This window comes from Anomalospiza imberbis, chromosome 11 (assembly GCF_031753505.1).
Source record: "Anomalospiza imberbis isolate Cuckoo-Finch-1a 21T00152 chromosome 11, ASM3175350v1, whole genome shotgun sequence".
In the NCBI taxonomy this organism is placed as follows: domain Eukaryota; kingdom Metazoa; phylum Chordata; class Aves; order Passeriformes; family Viduidae; genus Anomalospiza; species Anomalospiza imberbis.
In genome coordinates this window covers 19,220,171-19,238,547 of record NC_089691.1, presented here as the reverse complement: position 1 = coordinate 19,238,547, position 18,377 = coordinate 19,220,171, and the positions used below count along the sequence as shown (strand labels likewise).

The window sequence follows — 18,377 nt, the reverse complement described above, 5'->3', positions numbered from 1 at the left end:
GTCCCGCTCAGCGGCCGGTGCGCGCCGCTGCGCACCCGCGCAGTGTGTCTAAGCGCTGTTTGCGCCCACAGCGGCGGGCGCTGCGGGGGGAAGGCAGGCAGCGCCCGCTTCGCCGCTCCGCGCAGGTAAGGCGGCTCCGCGGCTACCTGCGGAGGGCACTCCGGGGTCCCCCGCATGCCTCAGCTCCGCTGGCCTGATGCCCCGCTGCCTCCCGCGCGGCTGCGGAAAAGTTGGTAGGGGCGCGTAGATCTGCTCCCCCGCCGACGGGGCGGCTCCGGCCCGGGCGCTGAGCTGTTCCTCAGGGTGCGGAGGGGTGCGCAAGGATGCGCAGCGCTGCGCACCGCGCTCCACCGTCACTTTCGCTTCCCCGTGGGGCCGCCCCGCCTCCCCCGGCCCGGCCCCCCCCCGCCCCCCCCGGCCGTCCTCCGCGGATCTCCGCGCTTGCGGGACTCTCGCCCTTCACCCCCTGCGCGCTTCACCCCCCCCCCCCGCTTCTATTATTTTATTTATTTTTTTTATTATTATTTTTCCCTTGCGCCGAGCCTTGTTTACCCAGCAGGTGGATGTGACGTCAGAGACTGACAACAGCAAAAAATAACAACATCTCCCTCCGCGGGGGTGTCGTGGGCCGCCCCCGGCCCGCCCGCGCGGGGCTGCGCGGGGCGGGGAGGGGGCGCGGGGCGGCACGGGGCGGGGGCGCGGCGGGGCGGCGTGCGGGGCCCGCGGGCGCGGCGCCGGGCGGAGGGCTCTATTGTTATTTACCGAGCGGCGGAGCACGCCGCCGCGCCGCCCGGGCTCGGCGTGCCGGAGGGACGGGAGGGAGGGACGGGACGGAGGCAGCCCCGCGCCGCTCCGCGCCGCCGCCCGCCCGCGCCGCGGCCGCGCCGTGCTGGGCAGCGGCAGGGCCGAGTCCTGCGGGTGAGTCCGGCGCCCCCCGACACTTTCCCCGCTCCTCCGGGGCTGTTGCACTTTTCCCCCCGCCGGCCCCACGTGCCCGGCCGCCCCTCCCCGACCGCCGCCGCGGTACCGGGGGGGTGGGGGGATGTGGGGCGGCGGTGCGCGGATGCGGAGCCCCCTCCCCGGGCTGCGGGGCCGCCCGCACCCCCTCCCCGCCCACTTTGGAAACTTCCCCCCCGCCCCGCGCTGCGCGCACTTCCCGCCGTGGTGGGATGCGGCGCGTCCCGCCCCCCTCCCATCCCCGTTCGTGCTTTCCGCGTGTTTTCCGCCGGGTCCCTCCGCGCCGCCGCGCAAGGGGCGCGTACGCCCCAACTTCGGCACTCGGAGCAAGAAGTTGCGGTGGGGCCGCGCCCCCCCCCCCCCCCCCCGCACTGTGCCCGGCTGCCCGTTCCCCCCTTCCCGGGCACCTGTTGCGGCTTTACGCCCGCGCAGCCCCTTCCGCAGACGCGGAGCCCCGCGCCGCGCATCCGCCCCCACCGCGGGTCCCTGGGACGCGTTGCGCCCATCCCCCCCCCCCCCCCCATTTCTTCTTCTTCTTTTTTTTTTTTTTTTTTTTTTTTTTTTTGAAACGAAGTGTTTGAATAAACACCCGCGCCTCCTCAGCCTAGCCCGGCGCAACTTCTCACTACGCGGGTGCGGACCGCGCATCCTTCACGCGCGTGTGTGTGCGCACGTCCCCCTCCCGCGCAGCCCCGCGGTGCCTCGGGACGGGGAGCCGCCGCCGGTGCCCGGTAAGTAGGGCCGCCCCGCGCACCTGCCGGCCCTCGCTGCGCGGCCGCGTCCCCGGGCAGCGGAGGGGTGCGCGCTGCAGGCGGCCGAGCGGCGTGTCCGCGCCTCCCTCGTCCCCACCCCCGCCCCGCCGGTTTGTGGGTTTCTTTCTTTCCTGGGAAAAAAAAAAAAAGAAAAAAAAAAAAAAAAAAAACAAAAAAAACCCAACAAAAACCCAAAGCAACCCAACGAGCGGGGCGCGGGCAGCTGCGCGGGCAGGGCTCCGCGGGGCGCAGCGCAGCCCCCTCCGCACCGCCCGGCAGCTGTTCATGACCGGGCGGCCCCGGCGCGGAGAGCATCGCCGGGCGGGCTGCGGAGCGCCGCGCTTTCAGCGACTCTTCTGCTGCCACATCGCTGTAATGATTTTAATTGCGTGCTTTTGCTTTGAGTGAATCAAGCCGAGCGAGATTACTTTTTTTGTTTTTCCTTTTTCCCCGTCCTTTCCCCCCCTGGTTCCCTCTGAGCCTGGCAGCGGCGGCAGCGCGCAGCCCTCCCGTCCCTACCCGAGGCATCTGCCGCCTGCGAGCGCTCTCTGAGCCGCTTCTGTAGAGAAGCTGGAGCCCAACTTCTGTGCTCAGAAGTTTAAGGTTTCATTTTTAGTAACTGTTCTCGGAGTGAGTAATGGATGTGTACTGCTCGTACCGTGTCGTCTACACCATTTAGCCTGCTGATTTCTGGGGTGCTGGATGATTCTAAATATTAAAACAATTCTCTAAATTGTATTTCCTTTCCATACAGTTTTTCTAAACTTGGATTTTGCCTGATTTGACCAAATGTTGGTGTCACTAGTGACAGATGCTCAATTAGACAAAGTTGCAAGCATGTCATCGAAGAAACTTTTTTCCCTGTGCTGTTAATCCACGGCTTACTTTAATATTTTGGAAAACAGGCATTTTGCTCGGTTTAGTATTATTTTTACAGTTTTTGTTAGTGCTGAGAAGCTCTTATATTTTATAAGTTTGAGAGAGCCTGAAATAACTCAAGTTCCCAGAGAAGCGAGTGTGGGCAAGGAGGTACCATGCATCTCGGCAGCTAGATTTGGGGGAAGACAGGGGAATCGGGGCTGCTCGTTTCAGCTTCTCTCCTCTGAAGCTTTTCCCCTGCACGTTTTGTTTGAACTATCTCCCAACAATATTGAATGGACCAGGGCACTGGGGGAGGAAGCTCTCCACTAGTTACCATTCAAAAGGTGTCGGCTAAAATCTCATTGCAAAAAGGTATTGTAGCTTTAACATCTTGCATTGGCAGCATTCTTCCCCCTTAGTCTTTGGATTAGTCATTGTATGAGAGACAGGAAAAAAAAAATCACTTTTTTTTTTTTTCTCTGGAAAAAGTAAAGTAAACAGCCTCCAACAAGTGAACCTTGACAACCCAGATTAAGGAAGGCAGGAGAGATCAAACAAAGCTGCTGCTGGGCTGTTGTCAGGAGCTGCCTCACTGAAAGCTCTGGACTATTCGATCAGGCAGCAAGGCTATATGTTCACTTATGCAGAAATGGACCATTACAAATGCTGATCTTTGTTGTGAAACCAAAGGATAACTCTGAGAAAAATAACTACTATTTCAAACAAAGCTTACTGTTGCTTACGGTTCTGATTGCAAAGTTAGTTTTTTGTGCATGGGCTGGGGTTTGGGGTTTGTTTTTTTTTTTTTAAGTGACGATGGTTTGAAGTGCATTTTTATACTTTCAGAGTGACTTAGGATTTGATTATGTTTACGCTGTCTAGAGCTGCAGAGAAGAAGGCATTAAAGTAGTGCAATGCAGAAAAACCTGAAAGTTCTGTGGAATTCAGCCTTTATTTCTGGATCGCTGAATTGTAAGGAAACGTGGATTTGGTTTTTTTTCTCTCTGTGTGTAAGTTCTGTGTTGGTGTATAATACAGGAGTTTGGTTCTGATGAAGTGCTGTATATTGGATGACTGCATTCCTCGAGTTTGGAAAACTTGTAATATCTTTCCTTCAAACATGTTGCCATGAAGTCAGGATGGACCTCGGTTTTGATACGCTGGGATTTTTATAAGACAATGTGTAATGTGTTTTCATGGCTGCATCACAGAGACTGTTACTGTGTAGTTTTTTTAGTGGAAATACCAGTAAAGAGTATTAATAGACACTTGATTTTACTTCAGTAAACAGTTAGCATTTAGGTGCCAATTGAAATGGACCAGGGGAGTGAGGTTAGTTTTGTTGTGTGACAGTTTCATGTTTGTATTCAAACACTTGAACTCAAACTTTAAATATGTGTCCCTTTCATTCCTTTAAAGTATTCTAAAACAATGGAAATATCTATTAAAAAAAATCCAAGTAAGAGGCTGTTACCTTAATGTATGTTAATCAGGAGGCAGACCAAGTGCACATCTGCTGAAGAATTAAGAAATCCTAAATCTTTTTGCATAAGCATTTTTTTAATTAGCAGTGCAGATCTCACAATAAGTACTTTATACTTTCTGTAAGGTAAGGTTTCATAACTGTCCTGCATAACTTACTCTAAAGCCTGTAGATTTTTTTATGGTATATATTTTAATTAGACAATAAAAAGTATGTGCATTAAACATGCACATGTATGCTATTAAGCCATTTTGCGTAATGTGTAATGTGTTTTAACATCTATAAACATTTTCTGCTTAAATCAGTTCCACCAGTAACCGTAACACAGCTGGGTTTTGCCCTGGTAGGAGAAGTAGCGGGGAAGTTGAGCAGGGAATTGTGCATCGGACATTAACGTGCAGCATACGCTGCAGTGTGCATTTCTCTTGGAGTGGATCACCTTTTTCCAGAGCTAAAATTCGCTTTCTCATCCTTGATGTGATATACTGTTAATATTTGTAGCTCCTGAATTACTCCTGTTTCATAGCACTGTAAAAATTATGAAAAAGGCTGGTAGTAAAAGGGCAAATACATGGAATGTATCTAGTGTTTAGTATCCGTACCTCTTGTGGCCATTTATATTGAGAGATTGAACTGGATAACACGATTCCCTTTGTGAAATATCTGTTGAGCATGTATTTGTGTATCAAATGAAATAACATATGCGCACACATATGTAGGATATGTATGTAAAATACAGTTATTTCGGCAAGGCTGTCCGGTTATTTATGGGCATAATGATACTTCTGTCATCTTAAATTTTCTCCAAGAAGCTTTAATAAATTTAAATAGATTATATGCTGTCAGAAAATAGTATAAATTTTGTTTACGATTCACTTGCTTTAAGGTACTTATACTAAAGAAGCTCATTTAACCCCAAGACTGAGGAGCATTAAGTGGTGAGAGGAGTCTGCTGAAGAGCTGCTGCTGCCCTTTGCTCTTGTGATAATCTTAAATTACTACAATTTAATTGCAACTTCAAGGCACTGAGCTGAAATATTTTTATGCAGCTGAGCCAGGACTGAAGAAGGCTCGGTGGGGTTTTTGCAGGTAGCTGGGTGTCTTTTGGAAGTGCAGCGTTTGTTCGGGCCTCTCCCACCCTTCCCAGCACATCCAGCATCGTGTGTGCAGGGACAGGGTGCCTGGGAGAGAGCTTTCCTGGGGGTTCCCACTGCAGAGGGAGCGGGATCAGGCCCTGCAGGGCTCGGGTGCACGAGGGTTTTGTTTGCTGTCTGTACTTCAGCTGAACTAAATAGCGCGTTTTAATTACTCCTCAGATGAGCCTTGCTCTCAGGTTGCTTCCCAGAGCTTTTCCCTGTGAGCCTCTGCTGGGGAAGCAGGTGGGAAGGGGCTGGTGGCTGGAGGGGAAGCCCAGGGGGTGGTCAGCAGCGTGGGGACATGGTGGCACCCTGCTCTGAACACGGCCCGTGGGCATGGTGTGGTCCTCGTGTCCCCAGGGGTGAGCTCAGGGTGCAGTTGGCTGCGCTGGGCCTGATCCAGAGCGTGCTGGCATCAGCTGGGGCTTCTGCTGATGTCGCTGCCTTTGGCTTTTGGTCTGTGCCACTAACTCATATCACTGAAACTTTTTCTCCCCCTCCCTCCACGTATAGTAGCGTGTTTTCACACCCGGCGAGCGCTTCGGCAGAGATGTGATATGCAGGAGAAGCCAGAAAGCATTTGCTAGGTGGAATTTAGAGACGCTGTGCACTAGAGATCAGCAGCATCTTTGAGACCGTTCTTAGAGGTCCTGGCAAGCAAACTTTATTTCAGTGCTTCGAAAGGTATGGCCAGGCTGGGAGCCCTTAACGTTGTGTCACCGAGGACGCGCGTCAGCGCCGGCCGTGCTGAGGCACAGCGGTGTTCAAATCGTGAGTCTGATTGTTTTTCTGTTGGCCAGATCCTTGTGAAGTGTCTCGTTGCGAGAAGAGACGAAGAAGATCTCGTGGTTGCTAGAAGTGGTTGGTTTTGTGCTGACAGAAGTGCTGCTCGCAGCCTGCTCGCTGCGCGGTTCGATTCCTGCAGCTCGCTGTGCTGGGAATTGCAGCTCCTGCAGGTAACAAGGTGATGCCAGTGTAGAGAGAGGGGGGGAAAAAAGCCAGCATGGAATAAACCATGCAGTCATTAGAGGAGAAACTTAATTGTGAGATCGCTGTAGTCTTTTAGTTCAAAAATATATATTTTGTGCCGTAGAGGAATAGGTTGTACTGTTTTGTGGAGATCAGTTATTTGTTGGTTGGGATTTCTGGAGTGGTTTAACACGTGCTCTTTTTCCTTACTCCAGCACTGGAGCTCCCAAGTCAGAGAAGCTGCTGGCTCTGTTCGTGTGCAGCCTTCTCTGCAAATGTGCTCTAGGGTTTTGTCTTTTTCTGTTCTCCTGGCACGGGTCTCTCCCATGCATGCAAGTGAGCAGGCTTCTGTCTAATGGCTGTTTGGATGTGGCAAGTATCCAGAATAATCTTGATGACTTTTTGTTCCGCGTCATTCTGCAGATGAAGACGAGGTTCTATGGAAAACGGGCAAAGAGAAGAGCATGGGCAAAATCAGTTTCTCCCTAAGAGGCACCTGAGGAGGACTAAATAATTTTTCTCCTCTGATTGACCCTCCTGGTGCTGTTTTTAAAGCATCTCCATTTTAGTGCCTTGAAATTGCAATTAAGTTGTAGTAATTTAAGATTATTGCAAGAGTGCAAAGGGCAGTAGAATCTCTTTAGAAGTCTCGTCTCAACACTTAATGCTCCTCAGTCAGGGGGTTAAATGAGTTTCCTCAATGTGAGTACTTAAAGTAACTAAATCGTAAACAAAATTTATACTATATTCTGACAACTAATAATCTATTTAAATTACATTAAAGTATGTGTGTGAAAATTTAATTAAAGGCAGAAATACTGTCAAGCCCTGTAAATATCTTGACAGATCTACTGAAATGGAACCCATATCGTAAAATATTTACATAGATCTGATAGGCTACAGTGTTTCTGGGAGTGCTATTCTGAAGCTAATCGTGGGCTTTTTTCCCTTCCAGTTTTCCGTTCAGTTGCAATGGTCTCAGAAAGAAACACAAATAAATACCCAGAATGTTTTATTCGGATGATTCTCCCATGTATTGTTTACTGCTAATGGTGCTGTCTGTACAATGCTTGTCACTGGTGTGTTTTTATTAGGAGAACCTGTTCCTCAATAATTAGGTTAATTCAGAGACACTGAATTTAAAAAATGGGCACTGAAATGAAAAAACTGGCACTGAAAACTGGGGCTCCGCAGCGTTCGCGATGTGTTCGCTGGACATGCCATCTGTGAATCAACTTTCTCCTGGGTGTGTGTCCCAGAGCATGGTGCTGCAGCATCTCCTGCACTGCTGTGACTCTCAGTTGAATTGATTTTTCAGGTAGAAAGAGCTTACAGCCTTTTTTCCAAGGGTTTGAACTCTATATGGATGTGTTCCCCAAAGTGTACATGGGGCACAGCACCCTCTTGCTGGTGCATTTGGAGGCAAATCTGCTGTGGTATGTGGTTCAGGCTGTTTTAAGATGAAGAATGTTTTGCCCCAGGTAAAACTGGGTCTGTCTGAAACTTCAGCCAGACTTTGGCCCTTCTTAAAACCCACTGGCTGGAACTCTGCAGGTGGTTTCGCTGGGAAGGCGCAGCATGAGCTGCGCTTTCTCATCACCCCGTCAGGGGTTGGAACAAACTCCAGTTTTTCCTGGCTGGAGTGTACACCCTGGAGCTGCAGGGTCGCAGGAGGAGGATTTGGGCATGGAGAGAGGGATGTGATGGAGCGTGGTGCTGAGGAGCCCAGGCCAGGTGCTGGGCACTGAGCGCTGACAGCCCGACAGAAGGTGGCACAGCGCGGCAGGTTGGCTGCAGCCCCCAATGGCATCGTTCGTTTTCCCCTCTTCGCCAGACATTTCCTTTCATGTTGGATCTGAGTTTTAGCTGTACTTCCCGATCAGTCTTGTCATCTTGTTGCTAACAATTAGGGTCAAGTGTCTTTCCTTGGGCTCTCCGCAGTCCTCGTGTTGGTGTCCCTCCCCCAGCTCCCTGGCTAAGCTGTTTGTTCATTAATTAGTGGATGGGGCATATTAACACATCAGTAAACCGGAGTAGTCAGAGTTCCCGAGGCATCTCGGGAAGCCCTCTCTGGTTTTATGTGACCGGACATGCACTATTGCTGATTTAGATAGCGGAGCCGATGATGCCAAAGTGTTGTTAAGAGAGAGATAAATAGAGAGAGCCCAGCAGTAAGCAGAATGTCATGTCTCTATTAAAAAGCTTGTGATAAAAGAAGATAAAATGGTGAGGGGGGATTGCTGGAGTGTTCAGAGCAGCCACTAAACATCTGATCACAAAAATCGATGCTGAATTCCCTTTCCTGTACAACACTTGCCTGCAGAATTCTGTCTGAGCCTGGGTCTGGTTGCAGCGAGCAGTGGAGCCCTGAAAGGACTTTTGTTCTTGCCAGAACGACGGCCGGGGGTTCTCAGGGATTCAGGAGCTGTCTGAGCTGGGATTCCAACATCACTCCCCGGTTCCTTTTGAAGTGGTGTTCCTGGGATGCTGATGAAGTTGCTCCAGGCTCACGCTGGGGCTTGTTGCTCTGTGCTGCCTCGTACCTGGATTTCCTGGGTGCCCAGGCCACCTGCCTTTCTGTCATTCTGGAAGTCAGGCCTTGGCAGAATAACACGGAGGCAGATTTTGTCTATTGGTTTTTTCCCTTGCCTGGGTGCAGGGGCTGCTCTGCAGAAGTGAATCAATGGAACTGATTCTAAAGAGACGAGCGGTCGCAGCAGACGGGAGAGGAGCGGGGTTAATTCTCCCAGTGCAGTAAAACGTTAAATCATCACAGCCTTGTTTGCTGAAAGGATGTTGATCATTCCATTAAGGAGGATTAAGTAATTAACTGATATTTCTTTAGGAACCCATGTCAGTTTTAAAAAGCATCTTCCTGGTGTCGCACAGTGAATGTGAAGTGTATGTTTTTCTGCTGCTGGAAAGCTGGGAGATGAGCGTGAGTGAGACACCTCTTCCTAAGGAACTTCTGGGAATTCCAAGGGAGCAGAAATAGAGAGAGGGGTTTTCAACTAAAATGTGCTGTTCCAATAGATTTTTGATAGCAAGGTTTTCTTTTATGGATTTTGTCCAGTGGGCCTGCTGTGAACTCTTTTCAAGGGTATTCTGTTTGGGATTAAGAAGTTAAAATCTTGTTGAAGTGTTCCTTTTGGAGCTTGTATTTTTATTTTTAATAATAGTTTTTATGTTGTAATAGTGAGCTCACTGACAGTGAGTCATGAACTCTGTCTTCCATGAACCTCATGACAAATCTCTGTTAGCCGCTCGGGCAGCTCGTCCAGCCCAGTTCCCACGTTTTGTACTTGGGCTGGAAAGAAAAATTCCATTAAAACCAGTCTTATAGATCCTCCTTTTCCTCCTGTGGCAGAAATCCCCTTAAAACAGTGCAGTGCAGGGGGCTGTGGGGCACCATGGAGTGGCTCCAGACGCTGGGTTTGGAGCACATTGAAGCTGGGTCTGCCTGGGAAAGGCTGGCAGTCCTGGGGAGGATGTGCCTGGCCAGGGTTTTGATGGTGGCTGGTGCTCAGTCAGGTCAGAATTGTGTTTTGGGGACAATGCACATGCAGGTAGAGCAGCCGGCGGGCAGAGGAGGACAATGACAGTATTTTTTCACCGTTTCATTTTTGAAGGATCAGACTGAAGCCCCTGGATGAGAGGAGCAGGGGGCTGTGTGAGCGCTCCTGCATCCCGTGCTCCCAAGCTCACTGCCAGGGTTCAATCCATTTTTTGCCTCAGCAGATCACAGAATTTGGGATTCACCTCATCAAATCGCTGCTGTTTCTTGTAGAATGGTCCCAACCTCTAATACTGCAGTTAGTGATACTGAAACTACACCCAAACTGAAATTTTCTGTGCAAGAGATGGATTCTGGCCGGCAAATAGCATAACCCAGTGGCACCAATTGTGTTAGTATTGATACTTTCTGCTTTCATAGCAGCTCTCCTTCTCAAACAGGGCTCCTTCAGACAGTACCATGCAAACTGTTGATCAGTCCACTGTAAATTGTTCCTCCCCCTCGGGTCAATTTCATAAATAGTTGTATTTCCATAACACAGGCAGATTTAGTTTCAGTTATGTGGCCCAGGCTCTAAATACCCCTGTTGAAACCATGGGAGCTCCCTTGGATGGACTGAGTTAAAAAAAAAAACAAAAAACCAAAAAAAAAAAAACAACAACAAAAAAACCCACAAAAACCCAAAATTAAAAGAAAATCAGTTTGGTAGATAATAAAGTCTTAGAACATTAATGTGTGTAACATATAAGAAACTCTCTGGATGTTTGTGCAGAACATCATGGCCTGTACCTGCATTAGCAGATTCAGAAGAGAGATTTTTCTCAGTAAGTTTTGCAATAGTAATAATGTCTTAACAGCTTTAGTAATTAATTTTAATCAGAGAGTTGTCAGGGGCCCTATCCTGCTGTCATTGAATTAAATTAGTGCTGGGAGAAGGTGGCTCTGAAATAGCTCGTAATAAATTGGTTTTGTTAGTTTTTAATGATATGCCTGAGCATGTGTGTTCAGATAATATATATTAAAGTTTGTAAAGCTCCTGAGATGTAGGTTTGGAAAAGAGAAAATGTATTTTTCAGTGAAAAATTACGTGTTACCTAAAAGGCTTTGAAAGAGGAATGTCAGAAGTATGCAGCAAAATTATTGTTTGTACAAGTATTTTAAAGTTTTTCTCCGAGTTTTCTGAAGTCCAGCAGTGTGAGGAATGACGGTCTTGCTCAGGAAACCTTTCTAATCTGTCATTTTATTTACAGGATTTAACTGAGAATGGGAGAAACCCATCTTTGTATATTTCAGCTGATTTTTACCATGTTATCTGTTCTGATTTTTTTTTCTTCACTTCTATAAAACTGGTATCTGCAGCATTCAAAAATACTATTTCATAGAAGTTAAAATGGAACAGTGCCTGTGAATTAAGCTAAAATATCTTAAGCCTATCCAGTGTATTCCTGGCATTAAACAGTCAGAGAAGGCTAAATATTTCCTATTTATTTTTCAGATTGGCTGGAGTATAGTCTTTCAGGAAAAGGGTCCTCAGCCAGTTGAAGGGGAAATCTGATTTTTCAGCAAGGGTTTTATATTTACTGAGGGATTCTGAGTGTGCAGAAGCGTGCTGCATGGAAATGGAAATTTACTGTCTAGGATTTTTAGGGATTTTAATCGATGCCATTAGATAGAGGCACGCTCATAGAGAGGTAAACTAGTAAATCTGAACAAACTGAAAAATGGTAGCTATAGGTGTCTGGCTCTGTTATCAAACTTGCTGCCTAAGCCAGAGTTTATGCACTGTGATAATGCTAATGACCAGCAGAGCCAATGATGCATGACTGGAGGAAATCAGTGGTATAATCAGAAAAAGTTATCAGGTTTTTGTCATTAAATATTACTGATAAATAATACACTTCATTTTGAGTAGATAGGATGTGTTTAATTCTGATGTGGAGAGTTTCAATTTAATAAAGGAGCATTGCTGAGTAAAATTATAATCTTTTCTAATTTAAAGGGAAAAAATAAAAATGCATTTGTTTCAGCATAACCTCCTGGCAGCCACCATCCACTGCTGTTGTCTTCACTGGTGTCTGATAGGGAGGAATATTCACAGCAGTTTGAGGTGGCTGCTTATAGCAAGATGTTTTATCTAAGTTACTACTTTGTGCAGAATTAATTACATGAGGCCAGAACCAAAGGGGTTCTGTTTAGTATAAACTAGGTAAAAATCTTTCATTTTCTGCTTAAAAATGTGAGTGTTGCAGCAAATATAAACTCTGTGCTCCATGCAGTGATTCCCTACAGAGCAATCTGCCTGTCCAGGCAGTAACAGGAGGGAAGGGATGAGGACAAAAGATAGAGATAAATTAGATCTCGTTTTGCAACTTATCTTTTAAGTCAGTGGGAGAACAAGGAAGAGAAGTAGAGCTTAAACTGAAGGAAGAGGGATATTAATAGTCTCTATAAAGGACAGTTTGCACCAGGAAAAAAGAAAAAAAATCTGCTTGTCTTTTTTTAGCAAAACAGGCTAACACCCAGAGTAAATCTGTGTCATTAGCTGAAGCGGTGCGTGATTTTTAGAGCATCTCTGCTCCCCGTGTGCGCCAGTGCCTGCGGAGGCTCGTCCCTGGGCTGGAGGCAGATGTGGTGCAGCCTCTGCCCTGAGGAGGCTTCTCTTGCCAGCTGCAGAACCTCTGTCTGGTCAACCCATGGCCCTGTTTGAGCACATACCACCAGTTTAGCCCAACGAGTGGCTTTGTAACAAGGCCAGGATCTTCCCACCACCCCTTGGAGTCGTGCTCGAATGCTGAATCTCAGCTCGAGTTTCCAGAATTAGATGGCACAGTGAGTAAACACAGCGTACTTGCCAGTTCTCACATCCTCTTTTGCAGCGAGTATTGCAGCAAATCCTGCAGGTTTGACTCATCTCTGAAGTTCTTCACTGATATGAAACAGATCTCGTCTGCCTCTCTCAAAAGAGCTGGGAATGTGGCCTCAGCTCCTGAGCTCACAGTCCTTCTGGACATGAACACTGTTTGCTTGAGTTGGCCTCTCAGAAACTTGGGCAGCTCTGAGTAACTTTAGCTGGAGTTACTTGCCTGTATCTAATGGTAAAATTTGGCCTGCCATTATCCTTTATTGAAAGCTTCATGGAAATACTTCATTCTTGCTATGCACAAATATTTACATTCTGGTAGGAAGATTTTTTTCCCCTTCCATTTCTTCATGTTTTTTTGTTTTTTTGTTTTTTTCCTGGTTGATGCCATAAGCACAAAGAAAGTATAATGCTTTGTCAGGTGACAAGTAATATTCAAGTTTCCAACTTATATTTATCATAGGTCCAAAAGGGAAAAAAAGTCTGCCCGTATTGGAAGTATTTGTTGGATTGTAGTGAGCCGTCCAGGGTGGGATGGAGATTCTGCTTAACACATGGGTAAATTGGCAGGGGAAGGTCATACAGGGCAGAACACTTTCCTGGATAAACAGAAGTGGTGTCAGGTACAGCCCCGGTGTTAAGAACAGCACGTCTCAGTGTTTCTGTTCATCGGCGTTGAATCACCTCCGCATGTTTCAACCTCTGCCTGGTGGCTGCTCTCAGCAGATTGAGGAGGAGGACACATCGCTCACAATGGTCCACACGTGTGCCGTGACTCAAGCGCGCTCACAACTGCGTGACATGCGTCAAATGAGAATTGTTTCCTTGCAGAGCCTTTGCCTCCTTTGTTTTTTCTCAGATGAAAGCTACTTTCAGTTTGACTATTTGACAGCGCGCTTGGTGCCACAGAGAGCGAGGGCTTGGTTCGCTTTGCAGTTGAGCGGATTCAGACATCTCAGCTTGTCCCTGGGTGTGCTTCCCATTGCATCCCCTGTGCTTCAGCTGACCAGAGGTGACACTGCACAGGAAGCTGGACCAGTGGAAAACTAGCTTAAGCAGGAAAAAAAATGTTTTCTGCCAGTTGAACATCCTCATTGGATTCTGGAGATCAGAGGAGGGTCTGAAGGGGTCAGGGCCACCCCCTTGGCCACTTGATTGCGTTTGCTGTAACGTGAGACCTCTGCCAGAGGCTTTGTGTCTGGATGTGCTCTTCTCAGTCTGGGCAGAGGATCTGCTGGTGGGACCACCCTGCCAAAGCTGTCAAGTGTGGGTTTCCTCTAATTGTTAATGTGATGCTGCTCCCTTAGTGACAGGTACTGAAGTTGTTACTGTTCATACCCTGGCATCATGTATTCTTTGGGTTTCCTTCTTCCTGTGAGCTGTGGATGTTGAGCTGGTCCAGAGGGTGGGAATTTGTGATGAGGGCGCTGAGATACCCTGGTTACTGGCTGCTGTTGTTTCTTGTTGTTTTTATAATAACTTATCTGTGTGATAAGCAAATGCAGCTGCACATAAAACTCAGATAAAGCTGTGCCCAGCCTGCCGTGCTCCTGTGGAGTCAGAGAGCCAGGCTGATAAGGAAAGAGGTGGCCAGAGCTCAGGAACAAGTTGACCCCCAAGAAGGGTCTGTCCCATGCCCTGTGCTCACTGGGTGCTGTGCAGGGTGGGTGTGCGGGGTGTGTGTGCCATGGGGGTGTCTGGGGAGCGCGGGTGGCCGCGGTGGCTCTGGCGCAGGGACAGCCACAGGCAGTGTCACCGGCGGGGCTGCTGGTGAGCCCAGGTGTTGGCGTGCGCTGGCATCCACTCAGGCTTCCAGTGGGGGCTTGAGTAAAGCTTTGAATACAGTCTGTGTTTTTCCTGCTTTTGATATGGGTGCAGGTGCACATTAATAGGAAGTGAAAGCGGAGCAGCCCCGAGGGAGCCTTGCTCGAGCCATGCCAAGCAGGTACAGCCCACGAGTCTTATCACCTTGCGATAACCTGGCATGGTGTTGGTGTGCCCGCGTCACAGGGATTATGGGGGTGAGGTGTGCTGCAGTTTGGCAGGGACCTGGTCCCTCTGCCCTGCTGTGTGCTCAGGGCTGGTCTCCCTCCCCCTGTGGAGGCACCTTCTTGTCCCTGAGAGCTTCGTTTCCCTTGCTGTCCCTATGCTCCGATGCAGGTGGATCAGCAGAGTGTTTTGGGAGGGGTTGGCATCACAGAGCAGCACTGCAGGGAGTCCCTGACTGCCCCCAAGCCTTGTTGAGTGACCGGTGTCTGGTGATGAGGTGAGGTGGGCATTCTCCATGTCCCATCAGAGCCCATGGATAATTCTAGGGGAGGCTGGAGCGAGGGGAGTCCTCAGTGGTGCGAGGAGAGGCCGTGTGCTCACTGGCCAGGGCTTAGCCCGGGGCTTTCGCTGTCAGTGGGGTCCTTGGGCACTGGTGGAGACTGGCTGTGGTGTGTCCAGGGAAGTGAGACCCAGCCCAGCACGCAGCTGCCTGCCCTGGGGCCTCCCTGGTGTTGCACAAAGTCATTTGCCTTCTCCAGCTGACTTCAGCTTGTTCACTGCCTGTTTTGGCATTGCCTTGTTGAGGAATTGGAATGTACAGTCTGTGAAGTGAGGCAGCAAAGTATTAACCCTCACTTTTAATTATTACCTTTATTTTTGGAAAGGAGTAGCAGCCAGAATGAAATACTTACTAGGAGTAAAATTCTTTTGTTCCTGCTTGGTTTGTGCCCGACCTGAGGTGTGGATATCCCTGGGAGCGGCTCATGTGCAGGTGAGCAGAGCTGTGGTCCTGAACCCCTCCTGTGCTCTCCCCCTCTCTTCACCACGTGCTGAGGTTCCATATTCTGCATGTGCAATTACTGTATGCTCCTAAATTACCCTCACCTTGCATTAGGGTTATTCACTGTTCATTCTTTCGTGTCAACACCACATCTGATTGGAACCTTAATTGCTCTGTGTGCTCCTGCATTTCCCCCTCACCTCCTGGACCAGAGGGAGGGTTTGTTGCAGGGAGAGTCCAAGCCAGTGTTACCAGGGTATGGGCTCTGCCACTTCCCCGGCTGCACATGCAGTGAGTGCCTGGAAAAATGCCCCTCCAAGTCATGACAAATTAAGCGTTGCAGACAGATGCAGAGATGAAGCTCTGTGAGGAGATGTGTGACTTGGATCCAAGAGTTGTGAGATGTGCAAAGATGGAAAAGAAAGCAAACTACTCCAACACATGGAGGCTGTGGTGCTTGTGCCCCAGGGTGCTCCAGTGCAGCCATCCAAAGGCTGCTGAGATCTCTGTTGTCCCGCCCATGTCCCTGTCACTGTAGTGCTGCTGGAGCTGGATATGCCATTTTTGTTGTCAAGGTAAGTAAGGTAAACCCATTTTTCTCTAGTATGGCAGAACTCTGTTTCTGAGTAAGCTCAGTTTAATTCCATTTTTCAAAGCAATGAGAGTTATTTCATAGAATTAGGATCACTAAAGCTGGGAAAGACCTTTAATATTGTTGAGTCCAACCATTCATGGTACCCCATCAATAAATAAAGGGCTGCTTGGAAACCCTGAGCATCCTGTCCCTGCCCCACTGTCCCTGTCAGAGCCTCCACGTGTGCTGCGTGCATTGAATCACACCTGCTACATGAGTGGGAGTCTGCAGGACGAGACCAAGACTTCTGAATGGCAGAAATGAGTCTGAGGAGGAGAAATTAATAGAAGGCAAATGAGGAATTCCTGCATTCACACAGCTCGTTATTCAGAGTCATCATCACGGCAAAGAAACGGGAGGAACCTCTGTGGCCAACTGGGGTGTCCAACAGCAATAGTGTAGGATATGTCTTCCAGCCTGGACTGAAACAAACAAAAAAATAAAAATTAGGCAGTGGTTGATTGCCTCTTGGTTTTAAATAAGTGTAGTATTGAGTGCAAATTAAAAACAACCTTGAAACTGCACAGATTCATAAAACTGTACGCTGGGATTTTAAAAATTACCTCCATTGGAATCCTGGAAGCATCTGTTACATAATTAATGCACTTAAAAATATATTCTATTTATGATTAATCCAGCACTGTAGTGTGTGCTAGTTAAATGCCTGGATCCCAGCGTGCAATGCGAGGAAAGAAATGCAGTTGTAATCTATTTGATGGTTATGGGAAAGGACATTTGCTACAAATAAATACATTTTCCTTAGTCTTTTTATTTGTCAGGGCCAAGCTTATGTCTGTTGTGCTGAGTTTGTTGACTGGTAAATGCTTTTGAGATTTATGCTGATAATTTTGTAGATCTACTGGAAAAAATAACTCAAGAATAATTAGGGAGATTGACCATACAGTAATATACCACATGGGTGACAACGTTGATGATCTTGGGTATGGTATATACAATTAATAGTGCTAAGGCTTAGTACTGCAGAGCTCTTCAAACACTCTCTGAGTTACACAAATGCTGTAGGGGATGCACATCTCTCCTTGCCAAAGTTACTGGATGCCTTGGGTCTCCTCTCCAGAGAAGTACTCCAAGCTGAGACCTCTGGGTGAGAGTGGTGGAGCAGGCACAGCAAGCACAAGTATGACTTGACAAACCTCAGCCTGCACAGATTTTTTTAATCGGGAAGGTTTTAGAGGCTCTGTAGCCTTACTTTTTTTGGAGACTTTGAGTTGGCATCCAGCCATGGGGTCCTGGAGCAGTTTCTGGCATCTCACTTCCTCTGACAGATTTTTCTCTCTGCCCTCAGTTTCTGTTCCCTTTTTTACTCTCACCCTTCACTGGACACTGTCTTGTCAGGTTGGTGCCAACTAAAATCCATTTCTTCCATCTTACTGTCGTTCCTGTCTGTAAAGCCTGCAAGCTGTTACAACGGCCCTTAGGTCTGCTGTATTCCAGAGTGGTGGTCCCACCTTGTGGAGTGCTGTGGGTGGCCATGGGTCCTGTGTTTCCCTGCCTGCCTCAGGCTGGCTGAGCATCCCAGGTGGAGCAGCAAGAGCTGCACGGTGCTGTGGAAGTCTGTTAAAAGCTGCTTTTCCAAATGGTTCTCTTTTTTTTTTTTTTTTTTAAAGTGAACAATTGTGTGTGTTAGCTCAGGAAGGATTCTGAGATTGAGTGCTGAAGGTCCTGTTGCACCAGGGCTGTGCTGTATGGCTGCTGGATTGTGAGGGAGGTCACCTGTATTGAATCCACACGTGCTCTTGGATGTACCTGCCATCAGCAGCGTGGCACGGTGTGGACATTGGCACCTCTACCTGTTGGGCTCTGCCCTCGTGCCCCAGCCCTGCGTGGAGACAAGGTAGTAGCGATGGGGAGGGGAGGACAGCTGTCTCCCATCTGCCTTTGGTGTCCCCATGCCCAGTGTGGGTGCTGGAGGCTGCAGGGACGTGAGGGGCGCGCAGCAGCCTGGCTCTGCTCCGCCGTCCCCTTCTCCATCGCTGACACTGGAAGCCAGTTCCTAATGAACTCAGCTTTCCACTTACTGTTGGTTGTCTTGTTTCTGCACTTCAGAGTCCCTGATGCCCCTTCAAAATGTAACGAGAGAGGAGCGAGCCTGGTTTTGTGGGAGGCGGAGATGCTGAGATGCCTTTACCTGTGGTCTGTGCTCTGGGCTCGTCCTCGCCATTAATCCCAATGGAAACGTTTCTTCTGACTTTTCCCACTGTATAATGCAAAGCCTTGTTATCTCTGCAGTACAAAAATGCACTCAGCATGGGCTTTTCCTTTAGTCCTGAGGAGAGATGGATGTTGAGATACGTGTGCATAGGCCGTATTTCAAGCAAATTAGGACAAAAAAAAAATTGATTACTATTGGTAACTTAATTTTCTGCAAACCAAAGAGCCCCAAAGAGAAACCCACTTCAAAAGCTCTTTGTTTCCTCCTT

General features: G+C 48.4%; 1 protein-coding gene across 2 annotated transcripts in view; it reads left to right on the top strand.

Moving 5' to 3' along the window:
- The first annotated feature begins 783 nt into the window (after window positions 1-783).
- FOXP1 (forkhead box P1) overlaps window positions 784-18,377 on the top strand; it is a 379,700-nt gene continuing 362,106 nt past the window's right edge. For both annotated transcript variants that reach the window (XM_068202259.1, XM_068202261.1), the window contains exon 1: window positions 784-918. The gene's annotated coding sequence lies outside the window, so the exon portion shown is untranslated. The remainder of the gene's footprint in view (window positions 919-18,377) is intronic.